Here is an 8,282-nt window from a genome sequence, read left to right on the forward strand (position 1 = left end):
GAAACTTGCTTATCTCCAGACAGAGCTCTCGAAATCTCTGCAGGAATTTACCCCTACTAAGCCATCTGACGTCAGTGTGTAGCAGGAGCTGATTGGTCGCAGTCTGCCTTCTCCAGATGTGCACGGAACAGCCGTCTTTGAAGTGAACTAGCACGTATAGAACAGGCGATCTTTGTTGCCACATCCATGATCTCTTTCACGTTTAGCATTCTTGCACATAAGGCTTGTTGGTGTATTATGCAGTGGTAGTTAAGGAAGTCAGGGAACACGTTGTCTTCCCTGCACTTGGCAATGAATCCATTTGTGCTGCTCAACCATTGACTGATATCAATTTGCACACTGGGAGCTGGGTTTTGTCAATTAAGTCTTTAAAAGACTGAAAAATGTCCTCTCCCCGCGATTTCGCTCGCTAGCCTTTAGCACTGGCGCGCTTGATCGCACACGCGTGGTGAGAGAAAAGACGAGATCTCAGACTGGCTGCCCTGTACGTCAACTAACACCTGTACGCTCAGAACAGGCCTCGCCATGGTCGACCAAAGAAGAAGTTGATTGCACGTGCTCAGCGTCATATCCAGAGGTTGTCTTTGGGAAATAATGCTGCCAGCATTGCTGCAAAGGTTGAAGGGGTGGGGGTCAGCCTGGGCTTTGGACACTGCAGACACAAACACAAAATCAAGTTTATATACGACAATGTATTACTCTAATAGGTTATTGATTGTGCAGATACTATATGCATGTAGAACCCCTACATGCTTTGCGCTTAATATGTATTATGTAAGGAATAAACATGCGGTTAAATGAGCTTCATTTTGGTAAAATGTTAATATGATGATGTGTTTGACCATATATACAGCCACAATACCAACTGTAACAGTGTTGACAGGTTTTTATTTCCTGAAAAGTAACAGTGTGTCATGAGGTTTCCACTTGAGAGTGACATGTACAGTGTCCTCCACTAATATTGGCACCCTTGGTAAATATGAGCAAAGAAGAAAACCTTTTGTTCAAAAAAAAATTCACAAAAATACTCTGCTCTCATGGATAAACAATTGCAAACACCACAAGTTTATAAAAAAAATATTTGTTGAATGAGTGTACAACAATTATTGGCACCCCTATGAATCCATGAAAAATGTATTTGAAGTATATTCCTCTTGATATTTTACTTTTTTGTACACTTGGGAAACTAGGAACAGGACATTGTTCAACCATGACTTCCTGTTTCACAGGGATAGGTAACGCATAAGCCAAATTCTCTTACTCATTCAGAACAATAAGTGAGGCCAAGATATATTCAGTGGTACTTGAAGGTTTATGAACCCTTCAGAATTATATATATATATATATATATATATATATATATATATATATATATATATATATATATATGATTAAAGATGACCCAAAACATCAGATTTTTACACAAGTCCTAAAAGTAGACCAAGAGATCCCAATTAAACAAACGAGACAAAATGATAATATTTGATCACAGACAGATTGTGCACAAATGGAGGAAATTCAAGACCATCATTACCCTCCCCAGAAGATATCAACCATCAAAGATCACCCCAAGAGCAAGACAAGTAGTAGTCTGTAAGGTCATAAAGGAGCCAGGGTAACATCTATGCAACTAAAGGCCTCTCTCTCACTGTAGTGAAGGTAAGGGTTCTGTTTAGTTTGACTTACCTAGGGCTGCTCCTATCACACAAACCATTGAAGTGAATAGCATGGAGGTGGTATTTGAAGTTAACGCAGGCTGTGGAGTGATCATCAGTAAAGATCAACATTCAAACATCAAAGATTCAACATTCAAAGATGTGTGTGTGGGGGGGGTGCTTTGGGGCTACGGAAATCATTTGTTGCCTCAGCTGGTAAATACAGTAGCAAATGTACCAGGACATAAGTTGGCTAACGTATTGGAGAGACAATCCGAGGTGTTCAAAGAAGAGTTGGGTCCACTGCTGGCGAGAGAACTCCAGAGGCTGGTGGAAGACAAGATCATTGAACCAATGCAGTTTGCAGAGTGTGCAGCTCCCATTGTTCCAGTCAGGAAACTGATGGTTCTATCCCAATTTGTAGGGATTATAAATTCGCAGTAAATCCAGCTCTAGTGTGGAGCAGTATCCAATTCCCAAGGTAGAAGATTTATTTGCTCAGTCAGCAGGAGGAAAGAATTTCCAAACTGGACATGACCCATGCGCATCAGAAGATAATGCTGCACAAAAATTCCAGTAAGTATGTTACAATCAACATGCACAAGGGATTATGTACTTACAACAGGCCACCATTTGGAGTTGCTTCAAGTCCAGCGATCTTCCAGTGCACAATAGAAGGGATTCTGCAAGACATCACACACGTCACAGTTTATCTGGATGACATTTTAGTCTCAGGGGCTAATGAACATCTGCAGAATTGGATGAGGTACTGAGTAGGATAGAAAAGAGTGGACTGAGACAAAGAAGGAGCAAGTGCGAGTTCATGGGAGAAGTAGAGGTATTTTTAGGTCACAAAATTAATGCCACAGGATTACAGTCGAAAGACAGGTCCTATATTATGCTTGAGGAAGCTGGCATTGTAGCCGTGAAATCAGCTAACATTATGCTCCATGTAATGTTTGCGATATCCAGTTATTTGTTAAACGCTAACGCATTGCAATGTTATAAACTACCTCCTAATGGACCACCATGCATTGCCATTCAGCCCGTGTCCTGTCAGGTAAATGTAGCCTCATGTCACTAATAATTATTCACATGTTCATGCTTTTAATAAATCTTTTTATCCTGACACCGTATCAGTGAATTTAAACTAATGCTTGCATTCAGAGTATAAGGGGTGTGTGTGCGTTTAGGAGTGCACCTTAGCACTTATTAGTCATGGTCAGACAGTGTTTGAACTAAAATATCCCCCCCTCTCTCTCTCTCTCTGCCAGTATCAGCCAGAGGAGGATATCCTCCAGGAGTTTTTAATTTTATAATTTTTTTTAATTCTCTCTCTTTTTTTTAAAATAAAAACCACACCATGGTACTGAGCATCGTGTACTTTTGGTGGTATCAGTACCAACGACTAGATTTTTTGTATCGTGACATCCCGAATATGTAAGGAAATAGGATGAACTCTGCATACAGGGAAGCTTTGTTTTATGGGGGACTCGCGTAGTGATTCCACATCCGCGGCGTGCGGCTCTTCTAAGACATCTACACGAAACCCATCCGGGAATTACCAGGATGAAAGGCCTGGTGCGTAGCTATATGTGGTTGCCACACTTGGATGCAGAGGTGGAAGCATTGGTCAAATCGTGTGCAGTCTGTCAGGAAAACAGAAACGCTCTGGCAAACGCGCCACTGCATGCGTGAGAGTTACCAGAGCAGCCATGGAAAAGGATTCACATTGATTACGGTGCACCGTGGATGGGTAGAATGTTCTTGATCGTGGTAGAGGCATTCTCAAAATGGATAGAGGTTTATCTGTTAATCAAGTCTACATCCACAGTTACCATTCAGTGCTTAAGACAAACCTTTAGCCAACACAGGATACCAGAAGTAGTGGTGTCAGACCATAGCAGTTTTTTTGTTTTTTACCAGTGCTGAATTCCAAGAGTTTATCAAAAGAAACGGAATCAAACACAAGCACAGCACCCTACCATGCATCTTCCAGGCATCTGGCTGAAAGGGCCGTTCAAACATTCAAAACCCTGATGAAAAGAGTGCTGGAGAGTCCGTTGAAAAAGCTAGCCAGAGTGCTGTTCAGTTACCGAACGACGCCACAGTCGACCACTGGCAAATCAGCCGCTAAACTGCTGTGTGGAAGGAAACTGGTCTACACAGGGTCTCATTGAGACACAAACAATTGAGACAAAAATGGTACCATGACCAACATGCAAAGGAAAGATATTTCGTGGTGGGTGACCCAGTGTATACTAGGAACTTCAGCTCTGGACCTAATTTTATTCCAGGAACAGTTCAGAAAAAGACTGGTCCTGTATGGTGCACAGTAGCATTGGGAAGTGGACAAGTAGTGCGGTGACATATTGATCAGGTAAGAGACAGGCACAATGCAACATCAATAGCACCAGAGTTGTTAGACACTTCACAGCCAGATGTTGACATTCCAGCGCATTCTACAAAAGACTCAGGTTCCTCATTCTCTGAGGAAAGTCAAAAACAAAAACTGGGAGGAACTTCTGAAGTGGCTGTGTCAGAAACTTTCCTTGGGATGGAAAACCCTGAGTTGAGAAGGTCTACACGTACTAAATCTCCAAGCTATCTGAAAGATAATAATTCATGTAGTGGTGAGTTCCCCAAACGCAGGGCAAGAATGAACCCAGGAACTGAACTGAACCTCAAGAGAAAGTGGGGCATGCAGTAAGACAATGGCCTAAAACAAAGAATGGTTAAAGAACAATAAAGTTATTGGTTTGGAATGGCCAAAACTGATGTCCACGCCCATGTGCAGGACTAATCAACAGTTACTGGAAATGATTAGCTGCAGTTATTGCTGCACAAGGGGGTCAGACCAGATACTGAAGGCAAAAGATTCACATACTTTTGCCACTCCCAGATATGTAATATTGGATTATTTTCTGCAATAAATAAATGACCAAGTATAATATGTGTCACGTTTGTTTAAGTGGGTTCTCTTTGTGTAGTTTTAGGACTTGTCTGAAAATCTTGTGTATATTTATGTAGAAATATAGAAAACTCTAAAGGGTTCACAAACTTTCAAGCACCACTGTAGCTGTGATTGTGCAGCAAAAGGTTGTTGAGCTTCACAAAATGGGAAGTGTCTATAAGAAAATAGCACAAGCATCGAAAATGCTCATTTCCACCATCAGGGCAATAATTAAGAAGCTCCAGTCAACTGGAAATGTTATGAATCAACCTGGAATTGGACACGTGTCTATATCGTCTCAACACACTGAAGAGGACGGTTCGAGTGGATAAAACATCTCCAAGGATCACAGCTGGAGAATTGCAGAAATTAGTTGTGTCTTGGGGTCAGAAAGTCTCCAAAACTACAATCTGAAGTCACCTACATCACCACAAGCTGTTTGGAAGGGTTTCAAGAAAAAAGCCTCTACTCTCATCCAAAAACACACTCAGGTGTCTTCAGTTGGCCAGACACTACTGGAACTTCAAATGGGATCGGGTTCTATGGTCAGATGAAACCAAAATAGAGCTTTTTGGTAATAAACACAGAGGTGGTTTTGAAGCACACAGATAGGTAGCCATATGGAAAAGTACCTCATGCCCATGGTTAAATATGGTGGTGGATCTTTAATGTTTTGGGGCTGTTTTTCTGCCAGAGGACCTGGACATGTCATTAGGATACATGGCATTATGGACTCTACCAAATATCAACAGATATTAAATAAAAACCTGACTGCCTCTGCCAGAAAGATTAAAATGGGCCGTGGCTGGATCTTCCAGCAGGACAGTGATCCAAAACATACATCAAAATCAACACAAAAACGGTTTACTGACCACAAAATCATCAAGTCATTTAACACTAATGAGCAGTATTAAAAATATTAACATGGATATCTGAGTCTGATAATAAAATTAACTTCTACTTGCAGTCAAATTTTGTAGTGTTTATGACATTTAACACCCTTCCGTCCAAAAGAAACCAAAGAGGGGTACAAACTTTTACACTCCACTGTATTTGGTTGAAATTGCGCTTATAGAACAACTGAACAGCAACGTTTCCATACAGGTTTTAGTGAAATGTTTAACAATAGCAACTTGACTTGAAATGGATGATGTTTCATTAGCGTGGCCTGTGCTCAAATCGTGCACGACTGCGTATCTAGGTACACTACACACGGTCTGAACGAATGGAGTCTCTACCGCACCTAGTGCACTAGAGATAGAGATTCCATACAAGGTGATTTGGGACGAAGCCAGTGCACAGAAACAGTTTCCCTGCGAGAGGCGCAGGTGGAGCTGGAGCTGTGTGACTGATTTGTGCACCTGTGACTACAGAACTACCTCAAGTCTCCACACAGAGAGCTGTTCAAGAGAAAAACACTCCTAAAGAACAAATCACTGCGCCAGCGAGACATCAACCCTTTAACTAGACGTTCATCCCAATTCCACACAAATACCGCGGAACTATTTAGGGCTGAGAGACAGTTCAAAAAGCACTGAAAATAAAGTGTTAGTAACGAGGCCGCGTTGCTGGTCACGCGCGGTGTAGACGCGCTGATACAGAGTGTAGCGCGAGTAAGATCTGTAATGTCTAATTCAAACATTATGATCAAAAGTAAAATAATGTCTAAAGACACCGAGATACAGAAACCACAAGGTGCAGTGAAAGTGAGATTTTATTATTCATTTAGGACTGGAGTTTAATTCTGTGCTTTTTGTGCATCCATAAAAAATAATGCTATCTATCTAACTATTTATAAATGTTTATATATATTTATCTTATTTAGTTAGTTTACATTTATATTATATAAGTACTTATGCATTATTTTTTTATGGATGCACAAAAAGCACCGAATTAAACTACAGTAGAGAGAAATAGTTGGTATATATTGTAACCGTAGTTTTGACAGGTATAGGTCAAAGGTCAAAAAGATACACATTCTAACTCTCTATATCTAGATCAAAGGTCATGATCATAAAAATATGAATAGTTATGTTAAATCTGGATCACATCCATTCGTGACCATACATGGTGCTGCCATGTGTGTTTTTCCGCCCCACACGTTGCGCACACATGGTACATCTTTTCACATAGAATATGAAACTCTCTGTGGTAGGACATAAAAATATATATAGTTTTGTTAAATCTGGTTCACATCCAAATCGTGACCATACCTGGTACGGCCATGTGTTCCCCCACCCCACCCTACCCCACCCCCACCCCACACACCCACACACAAGTTGCATACTCATGTTTTTTCTCTTCACATAGAATATGAAACTCTCTGTGGTAGGTCATAAGAATATATATAGTTTTGTTAAATCTGGTTCACATCCAAATCGTGACCATACCTGGTACGGACATGTGTATCCCACATCCAAACAAAAATATGACGCACACAAACGCACTTTTTCACATTATTTAAAAGGAATTTAAGTGTTATGTACTAAATTACCATAATTATGAGCACAAGTTGTTAAGTTGACAATCATTTTTAAAATTATGTTTCTCCATTTAGATTGTCTGCAGTAGAATGCAGTCTTTTAATCCAGGAAAAATGACTGCCTTTAAGTTTTATAACAATAGTAAGTAAAATCCAGCGTGATTTACATTACAAATCTCATACGTAACATCTCTGCAGGATTTATAGACGTTAAAGCACTGAATGAAATGAGCAATATAGACAAAAAATAAACACTCTGTGTCTACTACTTTTATCTCTCATAGAACTATCCACAGTCCAAAGGCTGTGGAGCTAGAAGGCTACGTGTGCGAATGACAAAAGATTTTAAAAAATAAAATAAAAAATGTATCAATACATGAAATTAGATTACACAATGTAGTTGAGGTTTACATGAATAAGCAGAAATGTAATCATGCTTATCTTTCCTATAGCACAATTGAAAAGCTATCTCTAGATGAACAGATTTGTCAAATGAAATTTTTTCCTTCTTTTCCACTGCTACGGTAAACTAAAGAGTGATATTCAAATTACACTGCTAAATATGACTAGTATTAGCTACGTGTACTAGTGCAAAATAGTCCATCAAATGTATTAGCAGGTGTAGCCTATACACGAGTCCCACATGTGTGTATGTGGGTGTGGGGGGTCTGCGTGCGTGTGTGTGGGTGTGTTAGAGAGAGAGAGAGAGAGAGAGAGAGAGAGAGTCGAGTGTTTCCTGGGGGTTTGCTGACCAGACTGCTTACAGTGTGTTTATGTTAATGAATTAAGGTACGAGTCGTGTGTTTTAGGGTTTAACGATCCCTACCAATGTGTACATTTGTGGTTTAAGTGAATCTTTGTTTCTGAAATTACTTCTGTGGTAATTATCAGTTTGTGTAACTAATCTAATCTAATCTAAAATACTAGACCTGGTGACTGAATGTGTATGCATGTGTAGCTCCCTATGTGTATGATCTATGTGTAATCCTTCTGTCAAGAAATGAGCAGACTGAGGTTTGTGAAATAATTGAACTATTTATAGGCTACGTTGTTGAGAAAAACACTGTGATGTGTAAAACATTTCTACAGTCCTTCAAGGCTGTATGATGTCGTTGTTCTCTTTTACTGAAAGAAAGGTCAAAACCATCGGTGTTATTCGTTGTGGAGACTGAAGTGACAATATGTCTGAAGA

The 8,282-nt window shown here is 40.1% G+C and overlaps 1 long non-coding RNA gene across 1 annotated transcript in view; it reads right to left on the reverse strand.

The window, feature by feature from the left end:
• LOC128630190 (uncharacterized) overlaps positions 1-481 on the reverse strand; it is a 3,003-nt gene extending 2,522 nt beyond the window's left edge. The window contains exon 1 of the long non-coding RNA XR_008394568.1: positions 1-481. This exon is cut by the window's left edge and continues 743 nt beyond it. This is a non-coding gene — a long non-coding RNA (uncharacterized LOC128630190).
• Positions 482-8,282: the final 7,801 nt, after the last annotated feature.

This window comes from Ictalurus punctatus, unplaced genomic scaffold (genome assembly GCF_001660625.3).
Source record: "Ictalurus punctatus breed USDA103 unplaced genomic scaffold, Coco_2.0 Super-Scaffold_100046, whole genome shotgun sequence".
Taxonomy (NCBI): domain Eukaryota; kingdom Metazoa; phylum Chordata; class Actinopteri; order Siluriformes; family Ictaluridae; genus Ictalurus; species Ictalurus punctatus.